The 20,155-nt window shown below is 34.0% G+C and overlaps 1 protein-coding gene across 16 annotated transcripts in view; it reads left to right on the top strand.

Annotated features, from left to right (window-relative positions):
- LOC142977085 (uncharacterized protein CG43867) overlaps window positions 1–20,155 on the top strand; it is a 353,930-nt gene that overhangs the window by 286,166 nt on the left and 47,609 nt on the right. Inside the window, exon 1 of one of the 16 annotated variants that reach the window (XM_076120797.1) lies at window positions 2,593–3,076. The exons of the other annotated variants lie outside the window; for them this stretch is intronic. The gene's annotated coding sequence lies outside the window, so the exon portion shown is untranslated. Of the gene's footprint in view, window positions 1–2,592; window positions 3,077–20,155 lie in introns of those variants that run through there. 16 annotated transcript variants of the gene reach the window in all.

The raw sequence follows: 20,155 nt of genomic DNA, 5'->3' as shown, positions 1-20,155 counted from the left end.
GCAATACAAGGAAAGCTTTGAAGTAGAGTTGTTACTAATGAAAGTCACTGAGTATTTTTTTTTTACTTGGAAATGATGAATAGTAATGCTTCCTTAATATACTATACGCTTACAGTCAATGTTTACACAACGATAAAACACTAACAAACTTTCTAGACGTATGATTTTTCATGTGTTTGTAAACTGTATGGAGAAAACTTTTTAAGACAAAAAACTCCTAAATAGCCTTCAGCTAAAAAAGTTGTAGGTACCTAGGAACACATTTCTTAACCTTACTTTGATCGTGTAGGTTTCTTAAAGAAAAGCCTATAAAGTAAACTCTGTATTTACCTAAAAAATTCACCGATATCATAAAAATTGTGTTTATTCTCCAAAGTTGGCACAGAATCATGTTAACAAGTAAAGCTTAGTGTCTGTACGTGATCACAATCCTAAGAGAAGTGCAGAGTGACGACTCGCGAGGGAACGGTTGGAACACGAAGCTACATTTTATCGCTACGGTGCAAAATCGCTGGCGATGTTTTATTGTGTTTTGTTTTGATCACCCTTTGATCTGTGAGTTGTTTTATTGGTATTTGATATATATAGAGTTATTGTTTGAACTTCTTATTTTTATGTCTACTTTTTAAAGTAAGCTCTTAGAAAGGTAGCTTATAAAGGTTAAGACGTTTTTGTTAAGGGTTAAGACTAGAATGTTAAAGCAACATAAGCAGGTTAATAGAGTTTTACTTGCATCAAATGTAAAGTATATCATCGTAAGCATTACACTAACTAACAGTCCTACAGCACGTTTATTGCACGCCATATCACAATACAACTGAGTGTAGCGTGAATTTCCGCATAGAAAACATCTATACTAATATTATAAAGCTGAAGAGTTTGTTTGTATGTTTGTTTGAACGCGCTAATCCCAGGAACTGCTCGTCCGATTTGAAAAATTATTTCAGTGTTAGATAGTCCATTTATTGAGGAAGGCTATAAGGCTTTATATCATTACGCTACAACCAAAAGGAGCAGAGTAGCAATAAAAAATGTTACAAAAACGGTGAAAAATTTGACCCATTCTCTCTTATGTGACGCAAGCAAAGATGCGCGGGTCAGCTAGTATTTTATAATAATGTCTAAAACTGAGTAAACGCTATTTACGCCCTAAGGCTGCATTCGCTTCACGGACGTGATAAAAGATAAAGCACAGCTTTTGTATTTTTATTTCCATTTTCCCGTTCACGTCACACCGGCGATATCGTATTTCTTTTACGTTTTGCTATCATATCAATTTCTCTGTATAGATTTGTTACACCTGTAGGACATTGGTTGTCAACCTTTTTAGTTTCCCTAAAAGATACTCCATTCAGTTATAAAGCTATTTAAAATAGTTAAAACACCAGTAGATATGTTCAATACTGGTGTTTAAACCTATACGCATACGAAATTTATAGCCGCGCATGGCCTGTATAGCCAAAAACGATTTAAGTATAGTATACCTATGCGTAATAGTGTGGGTATTAAAAATATTTTAACATACATCTACATCTTCATAGCAATGTGACTTGAATTGCTATTTTTACTCTGTAGTTAAATATGTATTTGTACGTGTAAAGAATACCGCTGTAAAGAATTAGTTGTGAAATGCATAACTAACATTGTCACTGAATAATACTTTATGTTTGAGAATCACTGTAATAGGGTTACACGACAATTCAAAGACAATTTCTATTGCTAGAACGCAGGTGCCTAAGGCATAACTTTTATTGTGATAAAAATTCTATAGGTATAGCCTAGGTAAAACGAACTATAGGGCGAAAAGGAGTCGGTATGGAGGTTTATTTGTTCAAACTATTAATGTTTATAAAGAGACAGTGTTTTTTCTCAAGCAAATCATGTTGCCTGTTGCAAGATTTTATTTTTACATGAAACTTGTTCGCAAAAATTGTTAAGAAGCAATTGCGCCACTTTACAAAATAAACCCCTTAGTTGCAATTATTTTACGTGTTACTTTACCGACTCTATTATACATAAGATGTTATAAGTCTTAATAAGTACCAAATCAGTTTAGGTTTTCACGTAATAGCTAAGTGTTATTGATTTACTTCTGGTCTATAGCAATTTCTACGCAGTTTTTTTATATTTGTCCCAATTTAAACTGTTCGTAAAATTCTCCATACGTAATTTAGAATTGTGCAATTTCCAACGGTCGATCCATCAAAAGCTTATCGTCAGCATTATCAAATGTATTCGATACAAATCTCTATACTACAAAACAGCGTATGACATAATAACCCTACCGATATCTACCCCATGCGGTCCGCACCCCAATAACACTGGCTTTCTAACTCAACAATTTAAATTAAACTTTACACCGTCGCAATAAAATACAAATTGATTAAATCACACACGTCAGGTTTATACAACTTTTTTTTATATCAAAAGTCTGGCTATGGCAACAATAGAAAAGTCTTCAATGGCGACCCTCGCGCGCATGCGTCCTAACAGCGGCCAACTTCACTACAATACACCAAGCCACGGTACTCCACAACTTCGTCCCGATACCTGTATATACATAACAATTTCTCCTTATTATTTTAACAGTTTAATATTATACTAAACGTAAATTAAATCCGTCTTTTTATCGCGACTTTCAAGTCGACGTTGTGTTTATGAAACAGAACGATAAGCACGAAGGTACGCGCGCGTTAACGTTACGATTGCGTATATAGAAAATACTTTTGATCAATAGGAGCTCTTTATTAATTTATTTGTGTTCTAGATAAGAAAGCATCGCTTTTCGCTGCTAAAAGTGTGTTCTGGTATATCGTATTCATTGTGATATAAGACGTATTCAAGCCTAAGTGTAACAACGAACGTAGTGTGGCTTTGCGTGTGTATTTTAAGTAAAAAGTGTTTATTTTTTAAAAGCCAAGCGTCAATTTTGATACTCGTTGTTTTGCGGGTTAGTGATAGTGTTAATATGTCGAAGCCTAATACGTTGAAGGCTCACAGACTGAGCGCAGAGTTCGCTGAAAAACGTGGACAATCTATGAAGAAAACAGATCCATCTAATTCATAGCAACCACCCGTAAGTACCGCATGTTTTTATCATTCCAGACAACCATAAAACAGTTTAAGTATTTTCATAATAAAAAACGGCGACAATACTCTTTATGCCTTTGCCAGTAATGTGTTCAAATTATTAAAAAAATAAACTGTCAGATTTTCAATTGTTTATTCTGTATTTTTTTCATAAAGGCAAAGGTAATGCTTGTTGTATTCCAAAGTCACTACTAATATAATCTGTTTCCCTCGTTAGTAGCCAGAATTACCACTTAGACAAATTAGAAATCGAAAATCGATTGCTCTTCAATTTATAATGAGGTAGAGCTTTACCTACATTTAAGTAATGAACGAATACTTTTGGTTAATTAAACTCGATTTGTTTACTACAAATAATAGATACTGAAAAATGTTTTGTGCTTGAATATTGCTAGTACATATTCTAAGCAATATTATGGTATGTGTAATCATCTTCAAGACATTGGTTTTATATTCAGTCCCTGTATCGTTTTATTCGTAAACATGAATGAAGTTATCATCCGAATTTTTCACTATAGCAATTCAATTCGCCATAGTAAAGATTGATATTGAAAAAGTACTAGAACCGTGAAATAAAAAGGTTGGTAGTAATAGTGAAGCACATGAGTGTAGGATTCAACATGGCCGCCACTCAGCTGTTCGGTACGATACGCATGCGCGGTGCGTTTCGCGCCATCTTTGAACTTTGCCCTACTATGCCGCTAAAATGCTGCTTGAGGAATTCCTAATAAAAATGTTCCGGGTTTCGTGGGAATGCCAAGAGAACGGTAAAGTAGTAGATAACGTAATGTTTTAGGGCCATTATTTCGTCCCTTTTATTTCCATTAAAAAGATATTAGTAGGCTTTATAATCTCATTATTTCACTTAACCTCTTCAGCCCTAAATATGATTAAGTACCTCTAATTAATTGTTTTGAACATAACGAGTACACAATGTTAACAATTTATTGCTTCGCTAACGCAAATGTATGCTTAACAAAAGCAGTTTTCATTTTATATTTTAATCAATTTAGAACTGTCTAGTTTAACTAGATCTTTCTGATAGTACACTTTAAAGTTGTCAAAAGATCAAAATATTTTGGTCGTTGTTACCTGTCTGGGCTCAACTGTGTAGATATGCTAATTATTTGTTAAAACACGCAAAATTCTGGTCACGCAACGTCACACAAATTGAAAAAAATCGGAAGCTTTTTAAACCTTTTGTGTAAGTATAAACATAAGTCAGTAACCCATTACTGACCCGGTACTGCGTGTGGGTGTTTTTATGTACTTATGTCGCATATAAAAAAGTATCTCGTTGGTATTTTCTTCTAGAAACATTCTTTAGACAAATACATGATTATTTACTTTTTTATCGTAGCAAATATAGCAACATCAACTACGTAAAAAGTTTTCGTATTACCATATCTCTTTCAATTTATGATCTGTCTATATGTTCTGCTGTGCAAACCATAAAAAACGGAAAATCTTGGACATGTTACTAAATTAATTAGTAAAACACTCAAAATCTTTAGTTAATTAACAAACAAAGCCATAACATCTTATCAAAATTGATCATTTCCTCCTAAAAACAAGCACTCTTTACTCGAACGAGGGAATATACGTCGAGTCTGTCTAGAATGATAGCCAATCCATCTATGCCAGCTATTGTTAAAAACAACGCCGCGTAAACATCAACTAAGTGATATTGGAAATACTTCGGAAATACTCGAATGCGGAAGGGAAACCCACTTGCTTTTTACTGCTGTATCAAACTGTACTTGAAAAAGTTTCAAAGGCAAACTTCGCGAATATGAACAATAGAACAATAAGGCTCTGTATTTATTGTTTCAGTTGCGTTTTAATTAAGTTTCTTTAGTATATTTTCTCGAACATTTTGCGATATAAAATTGTAGGATGTAAACAATAAAGTTTATCGATTATAAATGAACAAACACTTTAATCAATCGCCATTTAGTTTATACTTTTCACTCGTATAATTCTGCTAACAATTTTTGTTACGATCTCTCTAGTACAGTGGTACGAAAAACACGTTTTTTTAAACATCTCAGTGCTTGAGTGCTTTTAAGCTAAGCTTGAAGGATTAGAAAGGGATACTACTAGTTCTACCAAAATTGCGTAGTTACACGTAGATCTAGTTTTCTTTATACTTCTTTGTTTAAAACAAAAACCTTTTTCTTTTTCGTAGGGATGTGTTGTAAACTGTCGCAAAAGTTACTCTATAAAAGACTCGTAGCTCTCACCTAAAACCCTAGTAAACTAGTAAAGCCGAATGTCTAGTATGAGATGTTTCGACACCCACAATTACTATGTAAGGCGACGTAGTATTTTGTTGAAGAGCAAGTTCCATCGTAAACTCACTACTAACTCACACACGCGAAGTACTGTTCGTAGTTTCGTACAATTCCGTAGTAGTTGCAAACGGGCATGACTCACTGAGTGCAATAACCCCGTCCAGACGGATGGCATTGCGGATCTGTTGCTAGATTAGTTGCTAGATCAGTCGGCGGATCCCTAGCTCTCAAACTGCTGGTTGAACGATAAGACACTTTTATTTTGCACTTCTCCCCACAAAACTAATTGAAGGCGTGATTTTATAGCGGTTTTAAACATTGGAGAGGTGAAATGGCTTTCGATTAATGGATCGGATTTCGCAAGTGCGAGTTAAACGAGTTAGATTTGTTTGCGGTTTCTATGCTTTCCTTGTATTTGTTTTGATTGAATGAGTTGGAGGAAAGTGATTGGATTGAGATTTATTTACGTACGTAAATCGTGTACATGCCTATACGCATGTATGAGGGAAACCTTGCAAGTTCTATGTTTAGTAAGAAAACAAAGAGTCTTCGATATGAATAACTTAGTGGGTTCAGCAATGATTAAGATTCAATATCTCAATGCAGGATGAAAGCTAAATATCAAGTCACCTGCCTTTCATTTTAATACATACCTGAAACAAAATTAACTTTTCATAAATAATCTTTAAATAAATAAAACTGCACTCTTCATATCACATTCTCCTCTACAACTCATACTGTCGTCCATTTTTCGCCAACACCATTATGAACATGCCACAAGACGCGATATTACCGGCATTTACGGTGGGAAGAGCCTTAAGGTGGTATTGTTAGTAGCCCCTTGTGCCTTCACATATCAGAGTAAGCTATGAAGGTGGTCCTGTGAGGAGCCGAGGTCAGTGGGACACGGGTATTGTGACGTTTTACGTGAAACGGTACTGAGTGTAATTGGTTTTACTGTAAGGACCTTAGGTTAGGTGGCTATACTGGCTATGATGTTCATTGCAAGGGTCAAGCTCTAACATAGCGTGAGCATACAGTACAGTTATTCAGGTAGAAAAGTACTATGTTTTGATTAGGATTATTTATGATTTAATAAAAGAAGTACAACTTCTTTGTCTCAGAAATCTTAGCAGGTAACGTGAAAAGTTCAGCTTAGATTACTTTTTAAATGCAAGAGTATGGTCTTGATACAGCTACACCTTTAAAAATCAGATTTAAAAAATCTGAGGTCAGTGGGACACGGGTATTGGGACTTTTTACGGCAAACGGTGCTGAGTGTAATTGGTTTTTCAGCAAGGACCTTACCTTAGGTGTTATGATGTTCATTGGATTAACCCATCCAGCTGTGACATCAGTGCGTACAATACATGTGTGTGGGTAGTTCGAGGTGTTTTTATTACGATTTCTTAAAAACACTTCCAATGAAATAGTAATGTGTTCAATACATATATTTTAGTTTAGATGATGGCTTGATAAACGCAATAGTACAATTCTTCATTACCTAATTTGTGTTAATTATCTATCTTAAATTCCAACACGTTTAGAAATCTTGTAATTGCGTTCAAATATTTTTCATTAAATAACGTTCTGGGTTTCAGTTTCATAACACGAACGTCTTACTCTTATATATTAAGCTTGTCTTATATCACCTTTATGCAAGATTCAAACTGGTAAATTGTATAGGTGTATGTTACACCTATACAATTTACCCGTTTGAATCTTTCACAAGTTTAGAGCAAGCATACTTCAGCATTCATCTTCTAACACAGACCTGCAGTATTTCGGTCCTCTACTTCATTGTAGTGTACGACATTATTCATGCTTTTACTATTATCTAACGTTTTAGACTGCAGCATCAGCTGAACTAAACTGGAGCAAGTAGGGATTAAATATTTGAACAGCAAAGCTTAAATGGAGACTTGCTTTGTTGAGTGAATTCAAGGAAATTGCTCCTAGGTCTTGTGAGTTCAAAATGTTGAGAAATACGAAGTTCTGTCACTACTTTGTTCTTCTATCATTTCATAAACTAAGAGATTTTTTTTCCATTCCAATAGCCTATTAAAGCTTTTTTATAATGGGCTATTTTGCTATCTTGTATCTTCGACTCCAATACGAAACCCTTCATAAATTATTGTTTTTGTTTGGTATTACATAAAAATTTAAGTCATACAGTCCGACAAGCTTACGTCTCCTTATAGAGATTTGCTAAGACTCTAACCTGAAAAGGAAACGATATAAAAAATAGTTTCAAAGCGTTGCTTCTTCAAAATTACACCAAAACACTATAAACTAGTAGATAAAACTAGGTAAATATAAACAATATAAGCCATAAAGCTATCAGTAGTAAACACAAAGGCGTCTGCAATATCGTCTGCCCGCCAGGGCTGGCCGCATAAATATCTGTAACGTAAAACCTTGCTCAGAGACTTGAGAGGTATGAGGGGCTTGAGGACCTTTTGTGGAACACATGGGGTTTGGGAATTTGTACCGATAAAGTTTATAGTTGCTATGAACTTAATAATAGATTACACGGGCTAGGTTTTTGCTTTTGCAGTTTTAACTTAAAAAAGGAGAACCGAACTCACTTACATTTTAAATACTAATTAGGTATGTATAAAACAGGAAGTAGGTATCTAATGCTTAAGACATCGTGCAATATATTAACTTCATATTCAGGTACCAGACCCGCGATGCGAACCTAGATAACGAACAATTTTGTATGACCATTCGTTCAGCACCTCCTAGCGGACGTCATAGATACTATTTTGGCAATACGTTTCAAATGTCAATCTCTCGATACTCAATGGTTCAAATTGTAGAGATTCGTGTTACAGATACATTTTGGATGTTATATTTAAACCATTATATTTTGTTAATTTCATTAGCTTTCTTTCTTTAATTGTTGTAACTTCTTGGCTGTTCCGCTTAGGATGTCTTTAGAATAAAATAAAAGTTGCCTTTTTTTCTCAAACGCTTGCAAAACAGTACTTCTAAGCAATCATCACCAGGACACCGGCCCTAAGGTGGAGATCTCCATAATTCATGAGCTTGTGCGCCTCGTATGACGCATTGCGCATTTACATACATTTCCAAACATCGGCCATCGGGCCCAGATGCTTCTCTAATACATTTTTTATTATTTTCTCTCTCACTCAAAATAGATTTTGCATTAAAATCCAGTAAACCTTTTAGGCTGAAGTTCTTAGTTTACGTAGGCTGAATTTAAATGATCACAGATTTTGCTCGATAGGCTTACGAAAGATTATTTAATATCGTTAACCTACTCATCTTCTGCATTGAAGTCAGAACATTTTACACTGATATAGTCCTTATAGACTGTTCCTATCATCTCCGAAGGCTACTTGTCGTCGATTCTTAAAACAACCTACAATTACATTATTTAATTACTTTCTTAAACTTTAACGTAGGCACAAGAGATTCTTTCCATTGTTCTACTAACATTATCAATTCGAAAGTTTATAAGTATGGATGGATGTGTTTCACGAAAAACTACTTACCGGATTTTAATGAAATTTGGTACACTCTAGCTTATAGCCTGGATTCACACATGGGATACATTATACCCCGGGAAATCTTTTTACACGAAAAAAGTCGCCGGCAGAATCTTTTAATACTAACAATTTTATACGTTTAATTACACATTCTCTCATGTCGGTATATGTTTTAGAAGTCTGTGCTTGTCGGCCACGTCAGATCCACTTAGGTCAATTGCCTCAGGTTCCTGACGAGGGTTAAACTCGTGATGATAGCTTGACAGGCTGAAACATGATGTTATGTGCTATCTGCTATCCACACCATCTCTGTGTCAGAATATTTGATTAGGATTGCGTAGAAATGTCAACTCCTTGAACTGATTTAAACCAGATTCTGGAAGAAGTAGTACTAATGGTTATGAGGGTAACTATTCGAAAAAATTGTATCGAATATTTTGCAGTTTCGAAAAGAGTTCCAAATGTTATAAATTGAATTCATGTGAATCCATTTAACGAATTATTAAACTTACTTCTGACTGATCAGAACTTGTTGCCGATAGAGCAATTGAGAGAGAAAGCCCTTTGCAAAACAGGCTAAATCAGAATTTGGCAAACTTTAGTTCCATGCTCTCCATTCGTATTTATTACTAACATGGTCTTATCAAAATCATTTCCCAAAACTACCACCATTATTTTGGTAGCATCAAAAACTCCCTAAATAACACAATTCTTCAAAAACATTTCTTGTACATTGCGCAACAGGAAATCACGTCCGAAAACGTCTTCGGAACGTGTCGTATCGTTTCCTTTGTAGTTTTAACGTTTAATATTCGTGGTCCGTCAGCTGTAGTGATAGACAATCGGTCGAAATCGGACAGGTAGAATTAACCACTGATATGCGGTTAAAGCTTATTTGGTACGACTAAATTAATTATTGATTGACCACATGACCGCAAGGTATGGGATATGGTAGCTTCATGTTGATTGATTGTTTGGCGTTGAATTAGAATGTAACCTGCGTTGTGTGTATCAGTATTTAAGGTTATAGTAGAATTAGGTAAAACTAAATGACTAGTTCGACTGTCTAAGGTAAAACTTATTTTTGTTTCTATTGACATACAGTTTCGTATTATTTCTTTCTTCCAAAAAACTGTATGTTCTAGGTACTGTGAGTGGCTGTTTTAATTAAGTTATTATTTGAAATAGCTATGTAAGAAAATACTATTTTTTGTCAATGTCAATTCTCTGTAAAGACGTGTAGCATGCCGATTAGTTTTCACGATAATATAAGTAAATATGTCTTAATATTTTCACTATGATCTATAAGCTATTACAGAAAGTGCTATATTGTGTGTCGTTGTGTTGTACAATTTTGGTATTATCTACTATCGTAAAATCTCACAATTTTACTCAAAACTTGTTTTACATATTAAAATAGATTTTACAACCGTAATTGAACGAAGCAAGCGATTATATCTGGTACATTTGTTGAATAATATATGAAGCAGTTTGTATTCGTTCGGGTTAGACAAAGGTCGCGATGAGTGGACTGATTGGCGGTTGATATTTACTTTGGTATTTGGATTATGTACATATTTGTGGAAGTCAAACAAATTACGAAACATATATAAATTACTTGGGAATTTTTTTAGGCTTTCTTTCTTTGAGTTGGTCTTACTTTGACAATAAATTAGTACAGTCTTGGCATAATCTTCTAAGGTATCTTGTCTGAGGGACATTAATCTGGTATACTGTTCTCAGCTTTACTGGTTACAATGTGGATTATTGTATAGGCCAGATATTATGTATATTATTAGTAGATATAATTTTCGATCACAAATAGATAAGATTAATACGTGTAGGAACACCTTTGTACCGTTAGGACAAGTCGCACGAAGAAGTCTGACAAATGTTGTTGGTTGGTAAAAAACCGTCTATAGAAAGAAAAGCAGCGAAAAACAGGTTAAAAAAATTACGGTACGGTTACGTCGAATTTTGAGCACTGAGCAGGCACCAATATTTTTTTAAACTAAAAGAACAAATGTTCCTTAAGAGAAAACTATCTAACCACCCCAACATTACCATAAAATATTTCCTAAACTTCATCGCTTAGAACTGAAATATTGTAAAGTATTCGTCAAACAAACTAATTTCAAGGGAAATAAAGCAGAGCACTTTATATGAATTAAGTGGGATTTTCCATTTTCCTGTCAAACCTCTCATCCTCTGACAAATGAGGTGCTGTTCGAGCGCCGTTGTTATTGAAGCGTCGTTTAAAACTCCATCTTGTTCTGAAACAAATGCTGTGCGGGATTTTAATCCATATAATAATATTATTTACCGACTCATGTGTACGCACGTCTATAAGTAAATAGGTAGGTATTATATAATGTATGAAAGAAGGGACCTAACATTGTGATGGCGCTTAATCCTAAATGTTAATTCGCTGGTGCTATCTTTATCATAATCAATTTTTATGATGTAGCGACAAAATCATTTACGTACTTAATGGTTCGTTGTGTTGCTCGTCTCGATAAAAAATCAGTTAACCTTTAAAGGTAACCTAAATAATGTAATTTCCATCTAATACCACAGTTAGGAGTGCCTAACTCTGACACATAAGATAGTTGACAGACAGGGTTACTTAATGTACTTATATATTACCTATCTTAAAATAGTATTAGTTATGTAAATCCTTTTTCCCAATCTCATTTTCATTGTATTTTATAGATGTTGCTCTCTTTTACCAGCTTTAAAATTTATCAATTCCTGAGCAAGTTTAATCATCAGACAATAATAGTCTTCAGTCATCAAATACTCATCACAGATTTTCGCTTGCAACATTTACATTTGAAATGAAATCTTAAGATTTTAAAAACGACTATAATCCGACAGCCTAGTAGCCTCGAGAGCCTTGGATTTATCTACAGTATAAAGGAGATTTCGATGTGTGTCGATAAACAGGTAGCCGTAGCAAACAGGCAACCGAGCACTGCATAAGTCTATTATGTTGTATGGGAAAATTATGTTATCAGGTACTAAATTTACTATGCCTCCGACACCGACGCTTTTAAAACTGTACTAAGTTGTCGGATAAAATAGGTCCCAGGATTTGAACAATTACGTTCAATTTCCCAATACATAAGTCCACTATGTCCACCGGTATCTGGTTGAACTACGCCTGTATTTGGACACGCGCCAGACCGTAGCTCCTGTGTTTTTTGCCTCTTTTAATACTAGTACACACTGGTTTATTTGATTTACTGTATTTGCGAATTTGTCATATTGCGCTTTGTTAGTTTGATATTTATTTTATCTCATTCTGAAGATTGTATCAATGAGTTAATCCATCAATATAGTTATTATAAATTGGCGAAAAATTTTATACAACAGACTTGAATTCAAAGCCTGGTGTAAACTTTCAACTACAGCTCATTATTTCTATAATATTTTAAGTTCCACTGAAGCGTCAATAACTTTAATGATTAGATCCCTTGACGATTCGGGCATTCAAGTTAGCAGTATTATTTATTGGTTAAGAAGCTAACAAAAATATAATATTCGAGAAAATTTCCTAGTTGCTAAACTATTTAATGATACAGCTATAAAAATAGAGACCTCGCAATATCACCGCTTTACCACTATTAAAATAGAGAACTCGCCATATAAACTAACCTCTGTTTATTCTCTAGAAACTAGTCTGTCCTATTCCTAAGTTAGTCAGTTAAGACACGTGTTTACCGTTGTTTTATTGGTCACCCATCCTGACGCCGCTCATTAAAGCTAGCTTAACGAGCGACTGTAACTGGCCGCTATAATATACACGTTTTATTTTTTATTCTAATTTTCTCTTGCTTGTCATGTTTTATTTTTAAGAAGGTAGTTGTAGAACAATTTGAACTTTTGAATTAGGATGTCCGTTTCATGTTTTTAAATAATATGAAAATGTTATTTTTGTGCTTTAAGGCTGTCAGTTAGTAGATCAAAAGGTTTTTCAATCCTTGATCTGTATAGCTTGAAATGCTTTGTTTCTGAAGTCTATAGTACGAAAAAATATTTTTTCAGTGCAAGTAGAATTATTATATCATTTTCAGTAGCTACTGGTAAGGTCAGTAAAATAAATTGGTTTTGGACTTTTTTAATATTATGCTCTTAATCAAAATATCTCGTTAGGAAAATATTACGTTATTTAGGATTACTTGTGTTATTACTTGTTAATGTGAATAAGTCACATTAATAACAGAAATGAATAATATATAAGTGAAAAAGAAAACCCTTTATACCGTTAATCACTCCAACACAAGCAATAAAAAAACAAATTTTACTAAGACGTAGACTCTCGAAATTCCCACAGCAATTTGAACAAGTTTGCCTACTAACAAGTAACCAGACAAAACGAAGGAGACTAGTCGTAACAAGTCTATGTTTACAGTTGGGACCAAGTTTAAATACTGAAGGCTTTTTCAGTCCGCTTGCTCGGCTTTTAAACGTCTTTTTTCAGTTTGCACACGATATTTTCAGTGAAATCTGACTGCGCTCGACCGTATTGCTTGCAATTCTGCAGTTTGGGGTTTAAATGATTGTGTGAGGATATTAACATGGTTCTTGAGTAGAAGTAGTATTGAGTATCTTTCTGTAGACCAATTTTTATTATGAATTATAAAGGAAACTTACGTCTGCCTAATCACATGTATACACAAAAAGTACAGGTAAATATTAGGTCAGGAAAAAATATTTTCTTTTAAAATTATTTCAGTTAATAGTTTCTTCGTGAAGGGTAAAATATGTGTGCAAGATTCTTTCGCTTTCATGAAACAACTAAAAATACGTAGCAATGTGGATTTGTCTAAAAAATCACCTAAATATCAAGTAAAATGCAATAAAAACTCAATAAACATTCTTCAAACTTTACTTTTAACTAGTAGTAAAACTTCAACAGCCAGTATGTGCGATGTCCGTTAATATTAAATTCCCACCTATGTTGGCCGCCACACAATTACGAGCTGTCAGTCTGTTGGTCTCCCCGGCTGAGGATGCCTAAAATAGCAGAGTTCTCAAACAAGAGATGTGTAGGTATCACGAGAACCCTCTGTCTCTGCTTGTCTGGCTTCGTCTCTGTAAACAACTGTAAATAAGTTACTATTGTTATGCGAAAATAATGAATGCCTATTTTGTTTAGCTATTTGCGTTAAAGTTAGTTAGATATTCAAACTACACTGAAAAAGTTTGCGTTTATACAAGACAATTTTGAAGAGGGTCTCTTGTTATCATTTAAGAATTTTAAAATGTTCAATTGGTTAAAAATAAGTATGTAGTTATATATGATAACCGTGTTTTTGGTTGAATAATGCCCTTTTTCATTTAGTTTCTGAAAGACACGTATCACTCCTCGAAACCTGATAAAAAAATAGTACCAAGATAATTTTCAAAACTAAAATCCTTTCTTAACTTCTTACCTGATAGCTATTATAGGAATTACATTCCGTTATAACTCATAAACGATACAAATACTATAACTATTACTCGAAATCACTTAGCCATAACAACTAGTACGTGCAAAGTCCAGTAATCTCGAAACTTGTACCAACTAATAACCGGAGAGTTGAGCTGAAACTGAAACACTGAACGAGCGTGTCTCTCAAACTTACTACAACTGTGTTTATTACTTGTATTACAGTTGTAGAAGCCTCCTGAAAAGGCCTGAAAAATACAGTACATTTCCTTCGCTTAGTTTTGTACAGAACTTACTAAAAGCTCTGTACAAAAAAACCTCCTACTAAGGAGTGCTGAAAATGTTGGTATTAGCCGTTGTTCGATGATGTATCATAAAAAGACAACACTAAATAACTATGATTTGTTCCTAGATATTTCCGTACCTAGTGTTAATTTACCTTTCAAATTTTCTTTTTCTTTTGTTTCTTCATTGTTATGTATGTTGTGTATCTTTTATTATATAGGTACCTATTTTATTATATACCTATGTATAATTTATTTTAAAAATTATCGGTGCTAACGACTGTAGTTACGAAACGTAACTTGCAATTGATTAAAAAAAACATCTCGCAATATTAAGTACTAAATTTTGTGAAATTGTCAAAGGCAGTTCTCTTCTTCTCTCCTCTTTATAAATTCCTATGTATTACGTATTATGTAAACGCTTAATAAACACTAATACCTTCACAAGGAAAGTCTTACAGACATATCCGTAAACATGTTGTACAAGTTTATTCACCAGTTAACGCTTGTTATCCTCTCGCGAGTATTATTTATGTGGCCACCGCTTTGCGAATAATATTAGAACGTGTTTCATGCTCCCGAGCTAATCAAATAAATAAAGTCTCAAAGGAACATGAGTAATGGACGAACTATTTACAGATGTTATTACCTGTTGCGATGTTTGCCTTTGTTGGGAAACTGTAGAAATATGAAGGAAGAGGCGGCTCTAAACTTCAATGTAGATTGTAGTTAGTAGTTGGATGTACAGTTAAAACATAAAGCCCTAGAAGCAATTTTTATATAGAATTCTTGACATAAAATTAATATCTCTACTATTTTTCTAACCCTTTTTTGTTCCTAACACGACGCTTACCTAGCGCTGGTTAAACTCTGCATTCGTTTAAGCTTTTCAATAGGAAAATAACGTTCGTACTGAATAAATGTTTGCTTGTTGAACACACATAGGCTTTTTGGTTGTATTCAATGGCAAATTTTGGGTATTGAAATTTTCTAAATCTTTGTCTTCTCTCCTATTTTCAGTGCGTTTGAGCTTTTCAATTTTTCGTACAGCGCATTTTAAACAATGGATTCAGTCGAGATAGCTTTTGATGGCGAACTTGAGCTTAAAGTTTGTACTGATATGGAAGTTTTACCATAACTTTGTGGTCATACAGTCTCTCTTTTTATCACACGTGGCATATCAAAATAAATAAAATGCAGTGAATCGTAACGATTGCAAATAACAATTGGTTGAACGGGTTCAATGTGACAATTGTCCTGTCTTATGACACGCTCCGATTACTCGCATCCGTGCCGCTGTGGGACAATGAAAACATTACAAGTAGATGAATGTATGCCGTTTATGATATTCCTGAACATTGGTAAATATTAGTGTTAAAGTAATAAGCAGTGTAGTTTTGCCTAATCAATCTAGTTTCAACTTAATATCTTAGTTGTCGGAAACGTAGAGGTATCTATCTTAAATTATTAATCTTTGATAGGGATCAAATATAATAGAAAAAATAAATTTCAATTGAATTGATTCAAATTTCATCAAATTCAAATTAATATTAGGTACTATGGGAAAATTGTTTCTGGTTTAATATTGAAGACTTAGGTCTTTAAGAGTATCGATTTGCTTCATTAATAATATAGTTAACATACATTCATCACCATTCATACTCAAGTTGCGTAATTTATAGTCTCATGTAATATAGAGCAAGCCTATTGCCATAAACCGGACTCGTTACTTTACCAAAACTCCGCACTACTTCAGTATACTCTAAGAGAAATCGGAAAAACCCGATAGCACTTTACCTGACCCGGGAACCGAACCCGTGATCAACAGTCGTATACACTACTACTAAAACCACAGAAGCAGCTACAATCTAATATAGAGTGTGTTAACATAAAAAGCTTAAACTTCTATCGTTCTAATCGCATGGTAATAGTAAAACAGTGTAAAGTGCTTGAAGTGAGCAGCGTGACGCTAAGTACTTATTCTAATATTATGAGCGTGTTCGACTAGGTGGCGCCACTGTCGCTGTCACGTGAAGGGACGCTTTATATCTTCGCGGACGTTGCTCATGCGTGACCGCAGGGCTGAACGATGTTCATAAATATGAAATATGAGTTGCTGTTTTAATCTTCTAGTCCTAATCTATATCTAATCTTCTTTTTTCTCCTTTGTGCCGACTACACGCAACGACAAAACATGATATCTCTTCAAAATCTTTCCTAATATTATAAAGCTGAAGAGTTTGTCTGCATGGACGTGCTAATCTCAGGAACTACTGGTTCAAATTGAAAAGTTATTTTTGTGTTGTATAGACCATCATCACGCTACGACCAGTAGGAGCAGATTACTAGTGTGTTATAAAGGGGATTTGGATTTGAATGAATCACCTGTATTATTAATCATAGCTTAGGAAGATTTATTAATTTAAGTAGGAAATACAAACAGAGTCAAATATACGTTTACATACGCCCCACGTGTAATGAAAATCAGAGCAAAAATAAGTTAGTTTAGTTTCTAAAAAAGTATTTTTGGTTACTCGCTCATCCCCAGCTATACGTATGTATAGTATACCTCAGTCGTTAACTCGTTAACTTATACTGGTATCGTTTTTGTTTTGGTTAGGTTTTTAAAAACCATACAATCTACTTTCCATACAAACTCATTACAATATAACAGTGCATGCAAGTTTTCCATTTCGTTTTCAAATGGGTTGTAATCCTGCTTGTATGCGTTTTCACAGCAATGCAATTTTCACGCAACAATATACAACAAGGAATTTGCATCTGTAATGGGTTTTTGCAAATGAAACTTTCCTATGTTTTGTTCCGATTATTTTTCTGGATAAATGATGATTTTTAAGTCAGTTTTGTTTACATTTAACTCTAGAGGTTTGTACGCAAAACTGTCATTTCAACTAAATTAACAATGTTGATGTTTATCGCTGGACTAAGCCCATTCTTGACCTTCATGTTAAGCTCTGTACTATTCAATCATACAGGTATTTTCATTAACTATCAATACATATTAGTTCTGTACAGCAATTCTCTACCACTATCGACTACCGACAACCGGCTAGCCATCGAAAAATGTTGAATGACAATTGGTTCAACGCCTCTAACGGGCATCGTAGAAACTATTTTTACAGCACATTTTAAATGTTAAGCTCTCGATGCTCAAAAGTACCGGCTGTACAAAATCGCGCTAAATTCTTGAAGACTATCCATAGATTCTGTTTTTTTTTATTACAGCTACGGTTTTTATATGTCGTGTAGTTATTGTGCAACCCGCTACCAAGTGGCAGCCCTGAATATCATCACTCGTGCGTCTCCATAACGCACAGCAGTTCATCTTAATACGGCTCCTTTGAATTCAACTCGAGATTGTGTTGATTAGACGCATTTAAATATGAGAGGAAGACATTTTTTTATTAATATTTTTATTGCTCTCGCTTCTTGGGTGTTCATGATACTTAAAATTATAATAACTGTTACAATTTTTGGAGCTTACTAGTACGTACGTATGAGAACTTTGCCGTCTGCAAAAAAAAATGCTATGAAATTGTATTAGTCGTTCTTTTATAACATCCCTGAATAAAAATGTTTTTAAATCCTTTAAAACGTTTTGAACGCATAGTAATAGTTTTTATATTTATTTACAAACCCGTTTATCCTTTTACCATCAATCGAAAATCTGTTGTACAAAGTTATTTCGTATAAGATATTTATTCATCATCTATGGGAAGAAGGCGTGATTTTATGTACATTATGTATATCTGTTTCTTAAAACTACGCATTTGGTATCGATACAGAAATACGAAAGTGTCAGCAAAAACATAACATATTCCGTATGAATTGGATATAACATGTACAGTGTCACGTCTCCATACTTGGAGGGCCACACGCATGTCCCATATTGACCCTTATTTTCAAGTTTGGCGTATTCTCATACATATTTTATTAACACGTGACCGTTTCGCACGATGTTTCTTACACGTTATACTTACAATATTTTGTAGAAAACTTGAGCCTTGAAATGTTTTAATACAATTTGTCTATAATAATATATTGGCTATTTATGTGGAGAAAACTTAGTGGACACTAACAATTAATTACTCTAACATACAATTATTGATGTATCATTATTGAGCCTAAGAATTTAAACAATATTGTGATGTTCAAGAACAACATTAACTGCTACCTAACTGCTAATAATATCAAAGACTTTTCATGACTCCACCTAACTTACCACTTAAGTCCTAACTAACTGAAACTTTAACAAAAGGTAGTAACTAAACTACCACTAAACCTAGAGCAATCAAAATAGCACTTACTAACAGTCATGTTTTATGAGTTGAACAATTTATTTCATATCTTTCCACCTAAATTTAAATAGATACAGCTAATGCTGCGCAATCTTTTGTAAAAGAAAAGCCGTTTTAAATAACTATAGAGCCTAATAGGGTTAACGTTACGCCTACGTTTTCAATCAATATATCCCTTCAATACTGATAGGTATTTTCCTCAGTTTATCCAACATTTTCTAGTCTCGATAAACCGTGCGATGCTCGTTCCTATGGGGAGGTAGTTTTAATTAAATTTCTCCGGTGGCTGCCCTCCTGTTTACTGAGTGTAAACTAACTCTTTATGTGGAGAACTTGACCGGATAAAATACGGTATATCTAGAGCTTACTTATATATGTTATCATGTTAAAAGGCTACCTGTAATATCTAAGGCTTGCGTATAATATGTTAGAAGTCAACGTAGTATAATCAGGTTTTTTTTTAAGGTAAAACTCTTCTCTAAAGACTGGCAAGTAAGAGCAATATGAATAAAAAAAAAATCTTAAATTCTTATAAGACAGAGTCTATCTGAGCTCGAAACGGATTGGTTTATCTTTGATTTCACTATTTTATTATTTTGTTAACGTTTGATATGGATTCCTTGCCCATTATCTTTAGGATCCATTTCTATTGATAGGAATATTTTAGGAACTAATGAATTTCAATCTAATGCAAAAAGCTTTGGTTTTCTGCAGTTACTTTTGTTAAGACACAAAAATCCTCCGATAATATTGACAAACACAGCACTCAAAGTATGCCATGTTTATTAATTCAGATCTTACCCTTCTTAATTAACTTAGTACGTACTTTTAATAACCGTTTAATTACTAACTCGGACACAGTTCCCTAATAAAATCAGCGGAATATTTTCTTTCATCAAGCTAATGGCCAAATATTTGACCGCCTTGCGTCCTCAATAAAAAAAACACTGCATTCGCAACATGTGCGTCTTTCATCTATTCTCCTATTTCGATTGCATAAAGTCGAAAATTGCGTAACAGATCATTATAGATTAAATAAGATCCCTCCACATGAGTCAGCGGTACAAAGAGGGTGCAACATACCCTACCCTACTTTTAAGGGTTGACTTTGACTCACTAATCGATATTTTGCCCCAAATATTGTAATGAATTGAGTTCTTATATGGGTCGTGGACAAAAACTAGTTGGTGGAATATACTTTTGGATAATATCCAGGGCA

Source organism: Anticarsia gemmatalis, chromosome 12 (genome assembly GCF_050436995.1).
Source record: "Anticarsia gemmatalis isolate Benzon Research Colony breed Stoneville strain chromosome 12, ilAntGemm2 primary, whole genome shotgun sequence".
NCBI classification, from domain to species: domain Eukaryota; kingdom Metazoa; phylum Arthropoda; class Insecta; order Lepidoptera; family Erebidae; genus Anticarsia; species Anticarsia gemmatalis.
Note: the sequence above shows the minus strand (reverse complement) of the source record. Positions and strands in the feature narration are given on the sequence as shown.